We start from the raw sequence: 19148 nt of genomic DNA on the forward strand, positions 1-19148 counted from the left end.
TGGCAGTCCAGTGGTTAAGACTCAACCCTTTCACCACCATGGGTTCAATCCCTAGGCGGGGAACTAAGATCCTGCAAGTTGCATGACGAAGTATAAATAAATAAAATAACAAACTTCAGTGAGGATATAAAGAAATCAGAACCCTGGACATTGTCGATGAGAACGTAAAATGGTGCAGTCACTACAAAACAGGTGGTGGTTCCTCAAAAAATAAAAAGTAGGATTATCATGTGTGTTTGTGTGCTATGTCACTTCAGTCACGTCCAACTCTTTACCACCCCATGGACTGTAGCCCACCAGGCTCCTCTGTCCATGGAATTCTCCAGGCAAGAATACTGGAGTGGGTTGCTGTGCCCTCCACCAGGGGATCTTCCAAGATTACCATATGACCCAGTAATTCCATTCCTAGGAACCTATCCCAAAGAACAGATAACAGGTATTTAAACAAAAACTTTTATGTCAGCATTCACAGGAGCTATTCACAATAACCAAAAGGTAAAAACAACCAAAACACCTATCAACTGATGAATGGATAAACAAATGTGGTATATCCATATAATGGAATATCATTCAGTCATAGAAAGAAATGAAGTGCTAATACATGCTACAACATAGATGGTCTAGAAAAAGTTATGCTAAGTAAAGAAGCAGATACAAAAGGTAACATACTGTATGATCCCATGTATATGAAATACCCAAACTAGGTAAACCATGGCGATAGGAGGCCAATGAGTGTTTGCCAGCGGCTGGAGGGAGAGAGGAACAGGGAGTAACTGCTTTAACAGGTTTGGGGATTTTCCTTTTGGAATGATGAAAATGTTTTGAAACTATATAAAGGTTATGGTTGCACAACACTGTGAATGTAGCAAATGCCACCAAATCATGCACTTTAAAATGGCTGATTTTATACTATGTCAATTTTATCTCAATGAATGAGGTGCTAGAACAGAACTAATAACCTTTTATGAAAACAAGTACCCAAACATGTCAAGCTATTTTACTATCAATATTTACTGCTTCCCAACTAAAACAAAATAACACAAATATTTCTTAAACTATCTGAAGATGCTCCTAACTCTTTCCCTAAATCACAATATTTCTCTAAGAGTGGTATTACAGAAAGCTTCTCAGGTATAATTTACTCAAAGATTTATCTACACTAAAATCTAAAAGATAACTTTTGAAAGCTCAATGAGGTTTTAAACTTACTCACCATGAGCAAAAAGACAAAACAAAACTCAGAAACTCAGCTATCCCAAGTTACTTTGGACTTTATACTTAAAAAGCACAATACAAAAATTTCCATTATTTCTCATGATCACTTTTACAGTATAGTTTCAAATGGGCTGAATGACCTGGACAGTACTCACTATAAGGACTATGTCCCTACTGACAGTCACTTCCCCTTGCTATCTGTCACCAAGGACTGAAACTTTTCTGAGTCTTGTTTATCTCCTGAACTCCAGTTAGTCTCCAGGTACCGTAAGTTTTTTCTTCAAGAGGCACAAGTACTTGAGCTTGACATCCTGTGTCTCCCACTTATCAACAGTGTGAAAGCTGGTGGTAACCTTCCTTTTTTTGCCTCACTTTCTGATCTGTATAATGGGAATAACAGTCACACCTCAGAGGCTTGCTGTGAGAATGTGTCCAAAGCATTTAGCAAACTCCTATCATATAACAAACACTAAACTGCCACCACTATTATTACTGTTCTGTGTTTTCACTGAGACTTTCCTAGGACAGGCTGTCACTGCAAGATTATATCCACTAGATTATGTCTGTACCTCCTCAACTGGCTTTCTTCATTCCTCTTTTAGTAGTCCAAAGGATATGCACGTCATAATCAGATTTACCTTGCATATATAGAAATACATCCTGTTACACCCCAGCTGAAAAAACCTTCAATGGGTCACTACTTACTATGACATCTAATCTAATATTCTCTGCCTTTCATCAGCCTCTGTTAACTGCTCTTCTCAAACTCTAGAGTACACTAGAATCATATGGATTGCTTGTTAAAAACATATTGTTGGAATCTACTCCTGAAGTTTCCAATTCAGCAAGTATCGAGCAGAGCCTCAGACTTTGCTTCATGATGGATTTCCCAGTGATCCTGAGGCTGCTGGTTGAGGAACTGCACTTTGAGAAGCATTGCTTAAAATGTGACCCTTCTGCCTCCTTAAGGGCTTCCCTGGTGGCTCAGGTGGTTAAAGAATCTGCCTGCAATGCAGGAGACCCAGGTTCAATCCCTGGGTTGGGAAGATCCCCTGGAGGAGTAAATGGCAACCCACTCCAGCATTCTTGCCTGGAGAATTCCACGGACAGAAGTGCCTGGCAGGCTACAGTCCGAGGGCTCGAAAAGAGTCAGACATGACTGACTGACATTTTCATACTTTCGTTCTGCCTCCTTAAATCTTATTTCTCCCTATTACCTAAAAAAATATACAACTTTCATTAGTTTTACAGGGTGTGCCCAACTGTCCTGACCCTGCTATAACTCTGCTGCCCCCAAATACTTTCCTGACTATCCAAATCATACCCATCCTTAAAGCCTGTGGTTCTCAACACCTCCTGCACATTACAATCACCTTGGGGAGGATTTTAAAAACTAGGAGTAGGGGAATTCTCTGGCAGTCCAGTGTTCAGGACAGGGGAACAGGTTCAATCCCTGGTCAGGGAACTAAGATCCCACAAAGGTGCACAGTGCGGCCCCCAAACAAAAAAACTATGAACGTCCCACCCTTGAGATTCTGGTTCAACTGATCCTGGGACAAGAGTCCCCATGTGATTTTAATAAGCAGCAAAGTTGAGATCTCCACTTTACCTTCAATCTTCTTCCCATCAGAATTAATGAACACTCACTGAATTTTCTCCCCCCCCCAAATTCCTAATGAACGCTCACTGAATTTTCTCCCCCCCAAATTCCTATAGAGCTATTAGAGTGTAACAAGTTAGCAGTTAGTTACATATGAAACCATGTTACTCTCCACCTTTCATTTTAAATTCATCAAGCTTGATCAATGATTATATCTTGAAGTTCCATCTTAACTACAGTACTAGTACAGTGACAATACACAGTAGGAACTCAGTGTGTTTCCTCACCGATTGTGCATTCAAATTGAAATTCAGAGCTTTAAATACTTCTACTCTATCCAGTTCAGGAAACTATACTCACTCTTTTTTTTAATACAGTTCTGCAACAAACTCATTTTGTTACTGTGAGTCATTTAACTCCTTCCTCCCCCAATAAATAAACTGAAAAAAAAACACTAATGTATCAAAATGCTGTGGAGAATAATAAAATGATTAATAGCATCATAAATGGCTTCACAGTTGCTTCCTTAGAGCAAATGGCCTTTTCTAAATCCATTAAAGACTGTTTCAAAACAGTTAAAGAGAATCAAAGCCCACATATTTAAAGATGGTGAAGCTCTGAATAGTTCTATGATTTGTTTTCTCAACAGATGTGCATCCTTCAAGCCCTGAATTCACCAGATGCATATTAAATTAATCTATACTTTCAGTTTTACATAACACTCCACTCTAGTTTTATAAATATACCACTACATAAAGTAGAACTCCACTGTAGCTTTATGACATTAAATATTAACAGGTTATCTCCACTGCGCAAAGAAAAAATACATCAAGATTCATTTTAATGCAGTCAAATATGTGCTTGCTAAACATAGGCTATAATATCTTCATTATTTTTGAACTGGTTGATTTCTATCTAGAATATGAAAAGTAACAAATTTGCTTGTAACTGAAGATCTAGTAACACCTAGTATTTAAAAATACTAACTCAACACTTCATAAATTAACTAATTAATTTAGGTTTTCAACTAAGTAACTTAATTTTAATTCTGTATTTAACAGTCTACTTAAATTTCTTGGAAATTTTACTTCTTAAAAATCATTTATCTTCATTAAGAGAACGAACTGGTATATTATATCAGAAACAACTGGAACCGAAGTCAGGAGACTTGGATTCCAGTGTGATTCATCAGCTATACAATCTAGATCAAGTCTCAGTCTCTCTATACTTAAGTAATCTCAGCTGTAAAATGAGAAAGTCTAACTTGTCCATTTCCAAGTTTTCTTTTACTTTATGATTCCATAATCTATGAAACTCAAGAAACATAAGCATTAACCAGATGGATTCCATTAAAGGCAAAACAAGCTTATGTATTGATTGATTGGGAGAGCATCTATCTTTGGAAAACCTAAGTGCTTTCACACAAACAGATCATTCCTCAGGTCTGTTTTATTCAACTAGGTGAAAAAGGAAACAAAATTCATCAAGCATGGAGTTTTTAAACATTTTTTGCGTCATACTCTAGATGACTGGAGTATTTGGATGTCACAATACCAATTTAAGGTTAAAGTGTTTTGGAAAATAGGTGTCCTAGAAAACCAGGACAGGACAGTTATAAAGCCAACTGAAAGAGGATTCTAACAATTACTACTTGGGCTATGTGAGAAACAGTGCGTCAGGACAGTATTTTATTACTTTTAAAATAGTTATTTCCACTCTGAATCCGAATTTGAAATATCAGGCAACTACAGCAGCACCTATGGTGTGTCTTCCTACTCAGACTTTGCCACCTCAAGTTTCTGGATGGCCTTCAACAACTGTAATAGGAAGATGACACAGGAGAGGACAGCCAAAAGCAATCTGTATAGCCGAAACCTGCACGGCAATAAAATGCAAGTGGCAAAAGACCTTAACTTTAGTGAAAGTTCAAAACTCCTGAATTCAGATCTCTTATCAAGCCTCCTTACCACCTGCAATTGCTATGTGGAAAGTACCACATTTAGTTCACATTTCCTAATGCCCCATTACATATCTCAAAGAATTACAGCACCTGTCAATTAACACCTAATGACCCAGCATCAACCTTTCTGAAATGGAAACTCGAGACTGAACAATTACATCTCAAAATTTAGAAAAATCTCATTTCAAAACCACCCCCAGGAATTATTTTATTCATTTTATTTCCAAAAAAGAAAAAACTACCCAAGAACAAGGGTGGTGGGAGGGATAAATTGGCAGAGCACAGAGGATTTTTAGGCATTGAAAATACTCTGTATATTATTACAATGGATAAATGTTACTACACATGTTTCCAAACCCATAGTATGTACAGTACAAAGAATCAATCCTAAATTAAACTATGGACTTTGGGAGATAGCTATCAATGTAGGTTCATAATTATAACAAATGTACTACTTGGGTAGAGAATATCGATAATGGGGGAGGCTAGACATGTGTGGGAACGCAGAGTAGATAGGAAATCTCTGTACCTTCCTCTCAGCTTTCCTGTGAACCTAAAACTGCTCTAAAAAATAAAGTCTTGGGACTTCCCCAGTGGTCCAGCGGTTAAGATTCCAACCTTCTACTGCAGGGAGTGTGGGTTCAATCCCTGGTAGAGGAACTAAGATCTCCCATGCTGTGCGGCCAAAAATAAATAAAGTCTGTTTTAAAAACTACCACATTAACATGTTAGGATAGAAAATATTTTAATAAAACAATTGGACATCCCTATGGGCTTCCCAGGTGGCCCAGCAGTATAGAATTCGCCTGCCAATGCAGAAGACACAGGAGGCGTGATTAATCCCTGGTTCAAGAAGAGCCCTTGGAGAAGGAAATAGCAACCCACTCCAATATTCTTGTCTGGGAAATCCTACAGACAGAGGAGCCTGGCAGACTACAGTCCATGGGGTCGCAGAGTTGGACACGACTTAGCAACTAAACAAGGCTGCTGCTGCTGCTGCTGCTAAATCGCTTCAGTCGTGTTCGACTCTGTGCGACCCCATAGACGGCAGCCCACCGGGCTCTCTGGTCCCTGGGATTCTCCAGGCAAGAACACTGGAGTGGGTTGCCATTTCCTTCTCCAACGCGTGAAAGTGAAGTCGCTCAGTCGTGTCTGACTCTTCTCGGTCCCATGGACTGCAGCCCACCAGGCTCCTCCATCCATGGGATTTTCCAGGCAAGAGTACTGGAGCGGGGTGCCATTGCCTTCTCCGAAACAACAAGGCAAAACTCACTATTAAAAGAAAAAATTTAGGGATGTCCCTGGTAATCCAGTGGCTAAGACTCCGTGCTTCCAATGCAGGGGGCTTGGATTCGATCCCTGGTCAGGGAAAAAAGAGATCCTACCTGTCATGAGGTGAGGCCAAAAGATGGAAAAGAAAGAAAGAATAAGTTTAAGTGGATTCATCAGTAAATTAAAAAAATCTTCCAGAAGAAGCTTCTCTTCCAGTTGTAACAGAAGGAAAAAAGGCTTTACTATATATCTCCATAATCCACTTTTTTTAGCAGCTTCCACCCATAAGTGGCAAGCAGTAATGACAAGAATGATTTATTAAGCAAATGAAAACAAAGATGCACGAAGGTATATAATGTTCAGATAGTTTGAAATAACAATTACTTTTAACTTTCTATGTAACTCAATATAAAATGCAAGTTCTTTTAGCTACATGTTCACTGATACAACTGGAATTATATAACCTATATCTACTGAGGGGTTTGATTTTTGAAAAAAAATCTGATGAATCCAAAGCTACAAAATATGAAGGGGTGAGGGAATAGGAATCTGAAACAGATGGCATCTCTTTAAATTTTTTTTCCCTGAGTCCATCTTGAACACAATCTCAATAATGTCAAAATCCAATTTAGCTCTCCAAATAACCTACAAAATATAAAATGCTAATTTTGAAGTAAATTCATTCTTTTTTTTTCTTCCCAGCTTCTATATCAGGCAGAAATGAGTAGAGACAAGTTAGATGTTAAATAGAGAAAAACTATCCTTCCACAAATTCTAAAGTTCTTTCATGAAAACCTACTTTCATTTATCTGAGGCCATTGAAGCAGTTTCTATCAAGACTGGTGAGAATAAAGTCTGTCTACGATATCAGCCTTTTTTTCCTGGATACGATGATTATTTATCCTTACTAGAGACCAAATCATAGCTCCAAAAAGAAATAAGCTCTAAAATAGAAACAAGCTCTGGAAGAATACTCATTTGGTTTGAGTAAAGCACTGCCTGGCATTTCTGAAACATTTCCACAGTAACTGACCTCTGGTTTGGCAACACCAATAAAGTTAACTGTACTTTGTTCAGTATATATTCTAGTATGCTATATAAACCTTCCCAATCTTTCCTAAGGGTTTCTGAGATCATCCAAGAGACAGACGTTAAAGGAAGGTTTAGTCATTTTTAGATTTCCTGACAAGCAAATTCCATAACTGACAACTGCAAACATTCGTGGAATGGCCACAAACGTTGTTTAAGTGGAAAAGGTCATTGAGAAAAGTATCATATGTAACAGTCTCTATTACTGCCCACATTTCTGATATATCTTTTTACAGCTAGTATCTTATGTTTTATACCAAAATAAATTTAAGTTTTATGAGAAGATAGAGAAAAAAATGAGAGCTTCTCATGGCTTTACCAAAGCAAGATAATACGGTCTCAACTTTAAGATTCAAAAGATGCTGAAAAATAATGATCCAGGAAAACCGTTAAATGTTTAGATATATAGTAAAGACTTTACAATCTCAGAAAAGCCATTTAGAAAGTTGAATAACCTTACAAAAAGTCTACGACGATAGTAAAAACATAATTTCAATTCTTTAAAAAATAGTATAACTATCTTATCAATAATTTAAAATATATCCATTCAGTTATCAATTTGACCAGTATCTATTGGGTGCCTATTACGTAGCTGCAGTGATGAATAAAATTTAAAATAGTATTTATATCTCAATGAGCATGCAACATAGCTGGACAGTTTTATTTTAAAAAAACATTCAACTTTGTTTAAGAAAAACACAAAGAAGAAATATATTTGAAAATTCTCTCAAAATTATGGAAAACCTATAAACTTCTCTAAAAAGTAATACTGAATTACACATTTTGTAACCGCTTTTCACACACACACAAACTATTATCAAAGCAAGTTATTTATCTGTTGAGTATAAAGTACATTTAAAAATTTAAAATTACCAGGAATTCCCTGGTGATCCCATAGTTAGGACTCTGTGCTTTACTGCAGGGATAGAAGCTTGATTCCTGGTCAGGGAACTAAGGGTTTCCCAGGTGGCTTAGTCGTTAAGAAGCTGCCTGCTAACGCAGGAGACATGGAGTTCAATCCCTGGGTCGGGAAGACCTCTGGAGGAGGAAATGGCAAACAACTTTAGTATTCTTGCCTGGAGAATCCCATGGACAACAGAGTCTGGAGAGCTACTGTCCATGAGGTCACAAAGAGTCCGACACCTGTAGGCCACTGCATAACCTCCCCCACCCCCAAAATTACTAACTTTAAGTTACATCAAAAAGCAAACTACACGAGCTGAAAATCTGACATACAACAGGTTACAAATTAACTGTATCGTTTTAAAATCTACAAAACAATTAACATAAAGATTTCATGTTTCTGAGATATATTTCTACATAATCATCACAAAAGACTTAAAGGCAGAAATTCATTCCATTTCACTTATTTTACATATATTACACATATAAAAAATCTAAGTTTTGCTAGCAGTTTAACTCCAAGATGAGTCATGGCTACTTGTGTTGATTTTATTCTTAAAATTACAACTACTTTCTATTTTATGCCCCAATTTTAATTCTCTCCAGAGATATATGATGTTAATTAAGATTTATATACATTATAAATTTTACAATGTTTTCCTTATCAATCTATACTATACACATCACAAATCTGAAAAAAAAACCTCTGAAACATTCTTGGTCATTTCAGTTAATGCACACATTCTGCTTTATTTTTCAGAGTTTTAAGAAACTACTAACAACTGAGTTTCACGCTACTTATGATCAATATCTAGAAGCTAATGAAAGTCCTGCTGTGTATTTGGATTTGGAACATTATCCAGTTCTGCTCCTATCTCAAAGCTCATTCCACAAAACTGGGCTGCCTTGACTGTGTAAGATTATTCATAATTCATCTTTCAACTGGAAGGTGCTTCCATTTAAAGCTGTTATTTAAATACATTAAACCCCCTTTTTATAAAACTGATTAGAATTCTAACTCATGCTACTTATGAAGAAACTGAATCTCTGGTAGGTTCCATGACTTAACCCAAGGTCAACAACTATCCAGAGGCAGTCCTGGTTCAATCCCAGATTTGCCTAACCTCAAAGCCAGTACTTCCACTTGACCACAATTATCTCCTTAAAAGATTAAGAGATAGGCTCAAAAGCAGGGAACCTTGTCTCCCTCTCTCTTTGAACGTTCACGTATCTATTCTGAGACATCTATAACCACACAGAACCTACAATTCAGTCTCTGATTGAAATATAAATGAAGAGGATCTTTCTGCTTCATTTAAACTAGGGCAAGCTCACTGGCAGGTAAGAAAGATGTTGGCAAAGGCTTGCCTCAACATGTCTCGCTTAGACCTCTATGTTTAGAAGGTCCCCCAAGTCTATCTGTTATAAACACGCATACCTACCAAACAAGGATATGCCAGACTAGATTACAGGTTGGTGCTTTTCAGGATTGCACTTTTCTAAAATTCACACCAGACTTAATACAGATCTAGGAGACTTGGTTGACTATGTCAATCTGGCACTTCTCAAACATTCGAAGCATCATTTACGGGAAACAAACCCAGTTCCACCCTCTTTCTTTTACTCTGTGATGCCTGCACCACTTGGGGAGTGAGGGACCGCTCCTGTAAAGACACTGGGGCCAGAGAGCAGTAAAGGAAGTGGGGGAAGCGCACGGAAGTTGTGAGGAGGGAGGTCTCCTTACCCACTCTACTGCCCTAGCTCTGCCAAGGGCGGCTCCCCGCGGTGCCCAGCCGACTCACAACCCCCACAACCCTAGAAGCCGGGCTCTATCCCAGCGAGGTGGGCAGAAGAGTCGGGCAATGGAAGTATGAGATTGCCCCATCTAGCTCGCCAGGGTCCGGGCTCTCCTTTTGGACCCAGAGGATGCCCCCCTCTTTCAGAGATAACCCTCCAGGTGGCAAACTCCCGGTCCACATCGGCCGAAGTCTTCAGTATACGAGGGAGCGCCTCCTCGGCAACCTCGACCGGACCGCCCGAAACTCTTCGTCAGCCGTGAACCCCCAACCCTTCCATTCCACCTCCGCAACCCTCTACAGTCACACACGCCGGCCTCCGCCCCACCCAGTATCCCCGCGCTCTTCTCCGCGATTTGGCAAAGGGGGCCCCCCACAAGCCCCCAGATACACACACACACTCTCAGGCTCCAGCCTCCTGGACCCCGTCGAAGACGGAGCGAGTACCTGGTCTGGCCGTGCTTCGGGACTCAGATGGGGCGGGCGCAGTCCCCTCCCGGAGGCGCCGAGTGCTTCTCTACCCACCCGCAGCGTTGGCTTCTCTCTTTCCCAGGAAAGGGAGGGAGGAGAGGTGCGGGAGGGGAGGGGTAAGGCGAGGAGCCGAGGGGCGGCTGAAGCCGATCCGGAACCTCTAGCGCTGGCCCCACCCTCGGCCCGGCGCAGAGCACCCTGGCCCTCCCAATAGGACAAACTTAAAGCCGGCAGTGAGACATGGACAACACCACTTCCGGGTCATCCCCGCCATCGCCCCTCCTTAGCAACCGCGTGGGGTTGCTAAGCGGAAGCGCCTTCAAAGACAACCGCCCCCATTACTTCTGGGACCATCAGGAGGTAACTGGGAATGTATGCTCCTCTTGGGTAGCACACTCTTACCTTCTGCTGCTGGTCTTGGACTGAGCACCAGCCGCTGCCAAAGTCACGAAGCCAATTCTGCTTTTCCCTTCGCTTGTACTTCCCCTACGAGCCCCCCAGACACTATTTACTCCTGTTCCTCCCTCCCTGAATCCCGGGCGGACCTATTGACTCCTCCTAAGGCTCTCTCAGGTCCCTCCAGGGAGTTACTTTCTGGCGGTTTAGCAAGCATCTCCCTCTTGTGGATTTTCAAATATGTTTCAACTGGGCTTTTAAATCTCTTCCGTTATAAAACCTTTTTCATGCACTTCATTCTCATGTGACAAGCCCTTGAAACCCAATGATGAGAAAGTTTCACCCATCTTCTCTTTTGTAAGGATGACACTTGCTTGTGTATGATCTGGAAATAATTAATTCTTAAAAAAAAAACCAATGAGGCCAAAGGAAGCCGTCAATCAGATTTGGGAAGGAGGAAGACATTTAATCTACTCAGAGTAAACTTTCATTCCTGTACTGTGGACAAGAGTTAATAAGAGACCTCATATAGCCTTGTGCTGAAGTGATCTGAGTTTGAAATATATTGGGAAAACCACTTCTTGGAGCAAAAGACATCTACATAATTAATTCTCTTTTTAGAAAAATGACCTATATCTTTATGGCAGTTAAATATTCAGAGAAGTGTAATCGGGCATTCAGAGAAAAATGAGTGTACATTTTGGCTTGACTTTCCTGTTTTGAACAGATCTGATCAAAAGCAGTAAAGCTAAACAGTTCAGTTCAGTCACTTAGTCGTGTCCGACTCTTTGCGACCCCATGAATTGCAGCACGCCAGGCCTCCCTGTCCATCACCAACTCCCGGAGTTCACTCACACTCATGTCCATCGAGTCAGTGATGCCATCCAGCCATCTCATCCTCTGTCGTCCCCGTCTCCTCCTGCCCCCAATCCCTCCCAGCATCAGGGTCTTTTCCAATGAGTCAACTCTTTGCATGAGGTGACCAAAGTATTGGAGTTTCAGCTTCAACATCAGTCCTTCCAATGAACACCCAGGACTGATCTCCTTTAGAATGGACTGGTTGGATCTCCTTGCCGTCCAAGGGACTCTCAAGAGTCTTCTCCAACACCACACTTCAAAAGCATCAATTCTTCAGTGCTCAGCTTTCTTCACAGTCCAAGTCTCACATCCATACATGACCACTAGAAAAACCATAGCCTTGACTAGACGGACTTTTGTTGGCAAAGTAATGTCTCTGCTTTTCAATATGCTATCTAGGTTGGTCATAACTTTCCTTCCAAGGAGTAAGTGTCTTTTAATTTCATGGCTGCAGTCACCATCTGCAGTGATTTTGGAGCCCAAAAAAATAAAGTCTGACACTGTTTCCACTGTTTCCCCATCTACTTCCCATGAAGTGATGGGACCAGATGCCATGATCTTCGTTTTCTGAATGTTGAGCTTTAAGGCAACTTTTTCACTCTCCTCTTTCACTTTCATCAAGAGGCTTTTTAGCTCCTCTTCACTTTTTGCCATAAGGGTGGTGTCGTCTGCATATCTGAGGTTATTGATATTTCTCCCAGCAATCTTGATTCCAGCTTGTGCTTCTTCCAGCCCAGCGTTTCTCCTGATATACTCTGCATATAAGTTAAATAAGCACGGTGACAATACACAGCCTTGACGTACTCCTTTTCCTATTTGGAACGAGTCTGTTGTTCCATGTCCATTTCTAACTGTTGCATACAGGTTTCTCAAGAGGCAGGTCAGATAGTCTGGTATTCCCATCTCTTTCAGAATTTTCCAGTTTATTGCTGGATAATGGAAAAAGGAAGAGAGTTCCAGAAAAACATCTATTTCTGCTTTATTGACTATGCCAAAGCCTTTGACTGTGTGGATCACAATAAAGCTTAATAGTAGTTCCTCAATTTGTTCTCTAGTCCAACAGTCCCCAGCCTTTTTGGCGCCGGGGACCAATTTCATGAAAGACAATTTTTCCACCGACCTGGGTTGGGGGGAATGGTTTTAGGATGATTCAAGCACATTGTATTTATTATGCACTTTATTTCTGCTATTATTACATCACTTCCACCTCAGATCATCAGGCATTAGATCCCAGAGGTTGGGGACCCCTGCTCTAGTCCATGGCAGTGAATGTCTTTGCAACTACTGGCTATTGGTCATAATAATTTGGGCATAATAATTTTACTGGTTATGATAGCCTTAGTCACCAATATTGAACAATTGTCCACCTAGCCAGGGCAGAGGGAATGAGCTTTGGTAACTTTAAAGAAACAGCAGATCTGTTAGTTTCTTGTACATGTGAGACAGTGTTAAATTAGTTCACCAGTGAAAGTCTATTTAGCAAAACCTGAAAGAAATAACTTCAGGTTCAAATGTCAGTAGTACATTGTTAAAGAAGTCTAAAACATTTCAACCCTTGCCCTGGACATGCATACATGTGGGAGTATACACAAACAAAATGCAAATAGAATCTGAGTACATCTAGTCAGACTTAAAGGACAATTAATTGTTCTTTAAAAAATACACTGGCTAACTATGGAGAACAGTGTGGAGATTCCTTAAAAAATTGCAAATAGAACTACCTTATGACCCAGCAATCCCACTGCTGGGCATACACACCGAGGAAACCAGAATTGAAAGAGACACATGTACCCCAATGTTCATCGCAGCACTGTTTATAATAGCCAGGACATGGAAACAACCTAGATGTCCATCAGCAGATGAATGGATAAGAAAGCTGTGGTACATATACACAATGGAGTATTACTCAGCCGTTAAAAAGAATTCATTTGAATCAGTTCTGATGAGATGGATGAAACTGGAGCCGATTATACAGAGTGAAGTAAGCCAGAAAGAAAAACACCAATACAGTGTACTAACACATATATATGGAGTTTAGAAAGATGGCAATGACGACCCTGTATGCAAGACAGGAAAAAAGACACAGCTGTGTATAACAGACTTTTGGACTCAGAGGGAGAGGGAGAGGGTGGGATGATTTTGGAGAATGGCATTCTATCATGTATACTATCATGTAAGAATTGAATCGCCAGTCCATGTCTGACGCAGGATACAGCTTGCTTGGGGTTGGTGCATGGGGATGACCCACTGAGATGTTATGGAGAGGGAGGGGAGGGGGGTTCATGTTTGGGAACACATGTAAGAATTAAAGATTTTAAAATTTAAAAAATAATTAAAAAATTAAAAAAAAATACAAAAAAAATACACTGGTTATAATTAGCAAAATAGGGCTTGGTATTTCAATTGCCAACAGGTTAAGTATTTTAAAATTTTTAATTAGAAAAGTAAACAATAAGCCCAATGAGCAACAACTTATCTAAAATGAAACTATGCTGGACTTAGATGTCTTTAAATATTAATAACATAAATATAGTAAATTTGTTCTATAGAAATAAATGTTTTATTGGGTAATAGTTAGTAGTTTGCTAAGTCGCTTCAGTTGTGTCCGACTTTGTGTGACCCCATAGTCGGCAGCCTACCAGGCTCCCTCATCCCTGGGATTCTCCAGGCAAGAACACTGGAGTGGGTTGCCATTTCCTTCTCCAATGCATGAAAGTGAAAAGTGAAAGGGAAGTCGCTCAGTCATGTCCGACTCTTAGAGACCCCATGGACTGCAGCCCACCAGGCTCATCCATCCATGGGATTTTCCAGGCAAAAGTACTGGAGTGGGGTGCCATTGCCTTCTCCTAGTTGGTAGTTTAAGCCAATATAAAACTGCAAATTCCTATGCATCATTCATTTTTCCTGTTGTCTGAAGAAATATGACATACAGTCGCATTTATATCCTCTCTTCTTACAATTTTAAAAAATTATTCAGTTAGTTTTGTGTAGGTGTATGAATACCTGGCTTGATTCCTAAATGATCACTTGACTTATTTAATTCCATCATTTTCAATACACTCATTACTTGGAGACCTCTAAAGATGTATAGCATAGGTGTATACATTTATGAAAACTTGTATACTGAAAACATATGCATTTTATTGTATGAAAATCCACCTAAATACTGATAAATATTTTAAAATTCAAATAAATAAGTATATAGCACAATCCACACCTAAAATTAGCTATGTGAGCTTAACTACACTTTCAGGATTTTGTGAGCAGTATCACAGAACTCCATAATCTTTTTTTAAAAACTATTATCCATATCACCTTTTTTTTTTAAACTTTATTTACTTTTTTTGGTCATACCATGCAGCATGTGGGATCTTACTTCCCTGACCAAGGATGGAACCCACAACCTCTGTAATGGAAATGCAGAGTCTTAACCCCTGGACCACCAGGGAAGTCCCCAGGAATCCATATTCTTAATATGAACCATAATTAAGACAGTGCTCTCAAATCTAGGATAGATCTCAAACAGCCTTCAAGGTCAATACTGTACCTTCATCCTTCAGATCAATGCAGGATACCTCTAGCCTTTTTCTCAATCTCTTCAAAGCTTTTTGTCATTTTTTAAATTGTCCTTTGTAATCATTTAAGAAAGGTTATCTAATGTTTATTTTTGGAAACCCAATACTGTTAATCAATGATTGATATTTAAATATTCAAATATTCTTAGACTTCCATTGGCATCTCCAAATACAAAAGACAAAATAGACAAACATAAAGATACCAAAATTAATGAATACTTGGTATCAGTTAGAAGAAAAAGCCAGCTTTACTGTTTATCTGCCTAAGCAATATACAACATACAAGGCATGGCCCCCTGCACAAGGGGCTTACAGAAACTCACTTAGGATTCATGTGCCATAAGCAATATAATGTTTAGACTTAGGAAGAGAAGGGTAAAGATATAACAACTATTATTAAATACTAGAAGGTTGGTTTGGAAAGGAGAAACTTGTTTTGTTATTTCAAGGATAGAACCAAGAACAAGAGGGGAGTTAAGAAAAAAAATTTAAAAATTTATTTTGGTTGTGCTGGCATTCAGGGGCTCCTCTTCGTTGTGGTGCATGGGCTTCTCATTATGGTGGCTTTTGTTGCCGAGCACAGGCTTCCAGTGCAGAGGTTTCAGTAGTTGCAGCAAGCGGGCTCAGTAGTTATGGGCTTAGTTACTCTCAGGCATGTGGAATCTTCCCAGACCAGGGATTGAACCCTTGTCCCCTGCATTGGCAGGTGAATTCTTATCCACTGTACCACCAGGAAAGTCCAAAAATCAAATTTTTAACTCATAGCGTTTTCAATTAGCACTGCCAGCTAATAAAATAGTCCATCTACGGAAAAGCTGTAGGCGGCTTGAGTTGAATAAGACAGCTTCTAACGCTCCTCCCAGTTTTGGGGAATTCAGTGAAAACGTTTCCCACCTCCACAGGCTATCCTCAAAGGTAAAAGGAACCATTGTAACAATGTTAGTTGGACTAAGACCCAGCTGAATCTTCAGTTTTTCCAAAAGTGAGTTAGCTTGAAGAGTTCGAAATACAATGAGATTTGGAAGCAGTGCATATATAAATGGGAAAAGTTCAGTTAGTTTAGGCTTTATTTTTCTGCTTTTTAAAAAAAAATGGTATTTTTCATCTCATAAATAAACCTGAGCAGACTATAATTTTCACTATAGTATTATCTGCCTTTTGAAACTATGTAAACATAAAATTTGTATGAACCTCACAAATTCCATTAGCATTCAAAAATTCCGTAACAGTAGCTTTAGTCATTGTTTGCTCAGGAGTTTAACACTAATTATTTAAATAATCCATTCAAAAAGAAAAGCCAGATTAAACTTTGTGAAGATGGGTACAAAATTAAAACTTACTTTATTTTTTTAATATATACATTTCATTTTTTGATTCAGTTTCAATGTAAAATAGGGAGCCTGTACTTATGTTTCAGTCAGTTCAGTTGCTTATTCGTGTCCTACTCTTTGCAACCCTGTGGAATGCAGCACGCCAGACTTCCCTGTCCATCACCAACTCCCAGAGCTTGCTCAAGCTCATGTCCATTGAGTCAGCATGTCCGTTGGATGGTGATACCATCCACCCATCTCATCCTCTGTTGTCCCCTTCTCCTCCTGCCTTCAATCTTTCCCAGCATCAGGGTCTTTTCCACTAAGTCAGTTCTTCACATCAGATGGCCAAAATATTGGAGCTTCAGCTTCAGCCTAAGTCCTTCCAAAAAATATTCAGGATTGATCTCCTTGCAGTCCAAGGGACTCTCAAGAATCTTCTCCAACACCACAGTTCAAAAATATCAATTCAAAGTAATGTCTCTGCTTTTTAATACACTGTCTAGGTTGGTCATAGCTTTCCTTCCAAGGAGCAAGCGTCTTTTAATTTCATGGCTGCAGTCACCATCTGCAGTGATGATGAAGCCCAGGAAAATAAAGTCTCTCACTGTTTCCACTGCTTCCCCATCTATTTGCCACAAAGTGATGGGATTGGATGCCATGACCTTCATTTTTTGAATGTTGAGTTTTAAGCCAGCTTTTTCACTCTCCTCTTTCACCTTCATCAAGAGGTTCTTCAATTCCTCTTCACTTTCTCCCGTAAGGGTGGTGTCATCTGCATATCTGACGTTATTGATATTTCTCCCGACAATCTTGTTTCTAGCTTGTGCTTCATCCAGCCCGGCATTTTGCATGATGTGCTCTGCATATGAGTTAAATAAGCAGGGTGACAATACATACAGCCTTGACATACTCCTTTCCCAATTTTGAACCAGTCTGGTGTTCCATGTCCAGTTCTAATTGTTACATCTTGACCTGCATACAGATTTCTCAGGAGGCAAGTAAAGTGGTCTGCTATTTCCATCTCTTTAAGCATTTTCCACAGTTTGTTCCGATCCACACAAAGGCTTTAGCGTAATTAAGCAGAAGTAGACATTTGTCTGGAATTCTTTTGCTTTTTCTATGATCCAACGGATGTTGGCAATTTGATCTCTGGTTCCTCTGCCTTTATCTTAATCCAGCTGAAACATCTGGAAGTTCTTCATTCACATACTGCTGAACCGTAGCTTGGAGAATTTTGAGTATTACTTTGCTAGTGTATGAGATGACTGCAATTGTGCAGTAGTTTTAACATTACTTGGCATTGCCTTTCTTTGGGACTGGAATGAAATGGATCTTTTCCAGTCCTGTGGCCACTGCTGAGGTTTCCAAATTTGCTGGCATATGGAGAGCAGCACTTTCACAGCACCATCTTTTAGGATTTTAAATAGCTCAGCTGGAATTCCATTACCTCTACTAGCTTTGTTTGTAGTGATGCTTCCTAAGGCCCACTTGACATCGCACTCCAGGATGTCTGGCTCTAGCTGAGTGATCACACCATCATGATCATATTTATGTTTAGAAGGGGCTAAACTGACAATCTATATTTTAAAAAAGCTTTGACAAGGAAACAGATGACATGAGACCTCTAATAAAGTTGTATGTATGTGCTGTATGCTCAATCATGTTCAACTCTTTATGATCTCATGGACTGTAGCCTGCCAGACTCCCCTGTCCGTGGAATTTTCCAGGCAAGAATGCTGGAGTGGGTTGATATTTCCTACTCCAGGAGATATTCCTGACCCAGGGATCAAACCTGCATCTCTTGCCAGGGATCGAACCCACGTCTCTTCCATCTCCTCGTTGGCAGCCGGATTCATTACCACTGCACCACCTGGGAAGTCTGCCTAATAAAGTCGCTTTGTTGCTAAGTCACTTGTGTCCAACTCTTTGCGACCCTATGGACTGTAACCCACCAGGCTCCTTTGTCCATGGGATTCTCCAAGCAAGAATACTGGGGTGGGTTGCCATGCCCTCCTTAACATAGTTAGACATCACTAACAATTGTATATTTTGAAAGGATTGTATTTGAAAAGACTGCAACCCACTCCAGTACTCTTGCCTGGAAAACCCCATGGATGGAAGAGCCTGGTAGGCTGCAGTCCATGGGGTCGCACAGAGTCGGACACGATTGAAGTGACTTAGCAGCAGGAGCAGCAGGAGCAGTTTCTTTAGGTCAAATTTTTTGGGAAACAATTACATATCAAAATTAGACTTCATTAGACACATTTTCTATCAAGTTCCTCTCTCCATCAATGCAAAATAGCAAATCAGGTTTCAAATCCATCAAAAGCCTAATTATCAAGGAAGAACTTAGGATAAAATTCTGGTCCCAATTCAGTAACAGTATGTTTAATATCTAAGCAAAAAATGTAATCTATAGTCATCAGGACTTATTTTGGAAGTTCATAAAATCAGGCCTGTACAATGATTTGTATTTGGAAGGAATAAAATAGAAATACCTAGTAGGATAAAATCTTAGAAAGCACACACATGGATAGTTTTATGAAAATAAGTATTCATTTATTAAAAACAAACTTCAGAAAAGAATGTCTGTTAAATATGGCTAACTTTGATAACAGGAAGTCAGTGAGCAAAAAGCCTGATGACGAAGAAAAATATCAGTCACTAAGTACTACTATACCCACTTCGACTATACCCCTG

Source organism: Capricornis sumatraensis, chromosome 2 (assembly GCF_032405125.1).
Source record: "Capricornis sumatraensis isolate serow.1 chromosome 2, serow.2, whole genome shotgun sequence".
NCBI classification, from domain to species: Eukaryota; Metazoa; Chordata; class Mammalia; order Artiodactyla; family Bovidae; genus Capricornis; species Capricornis sumatraensis.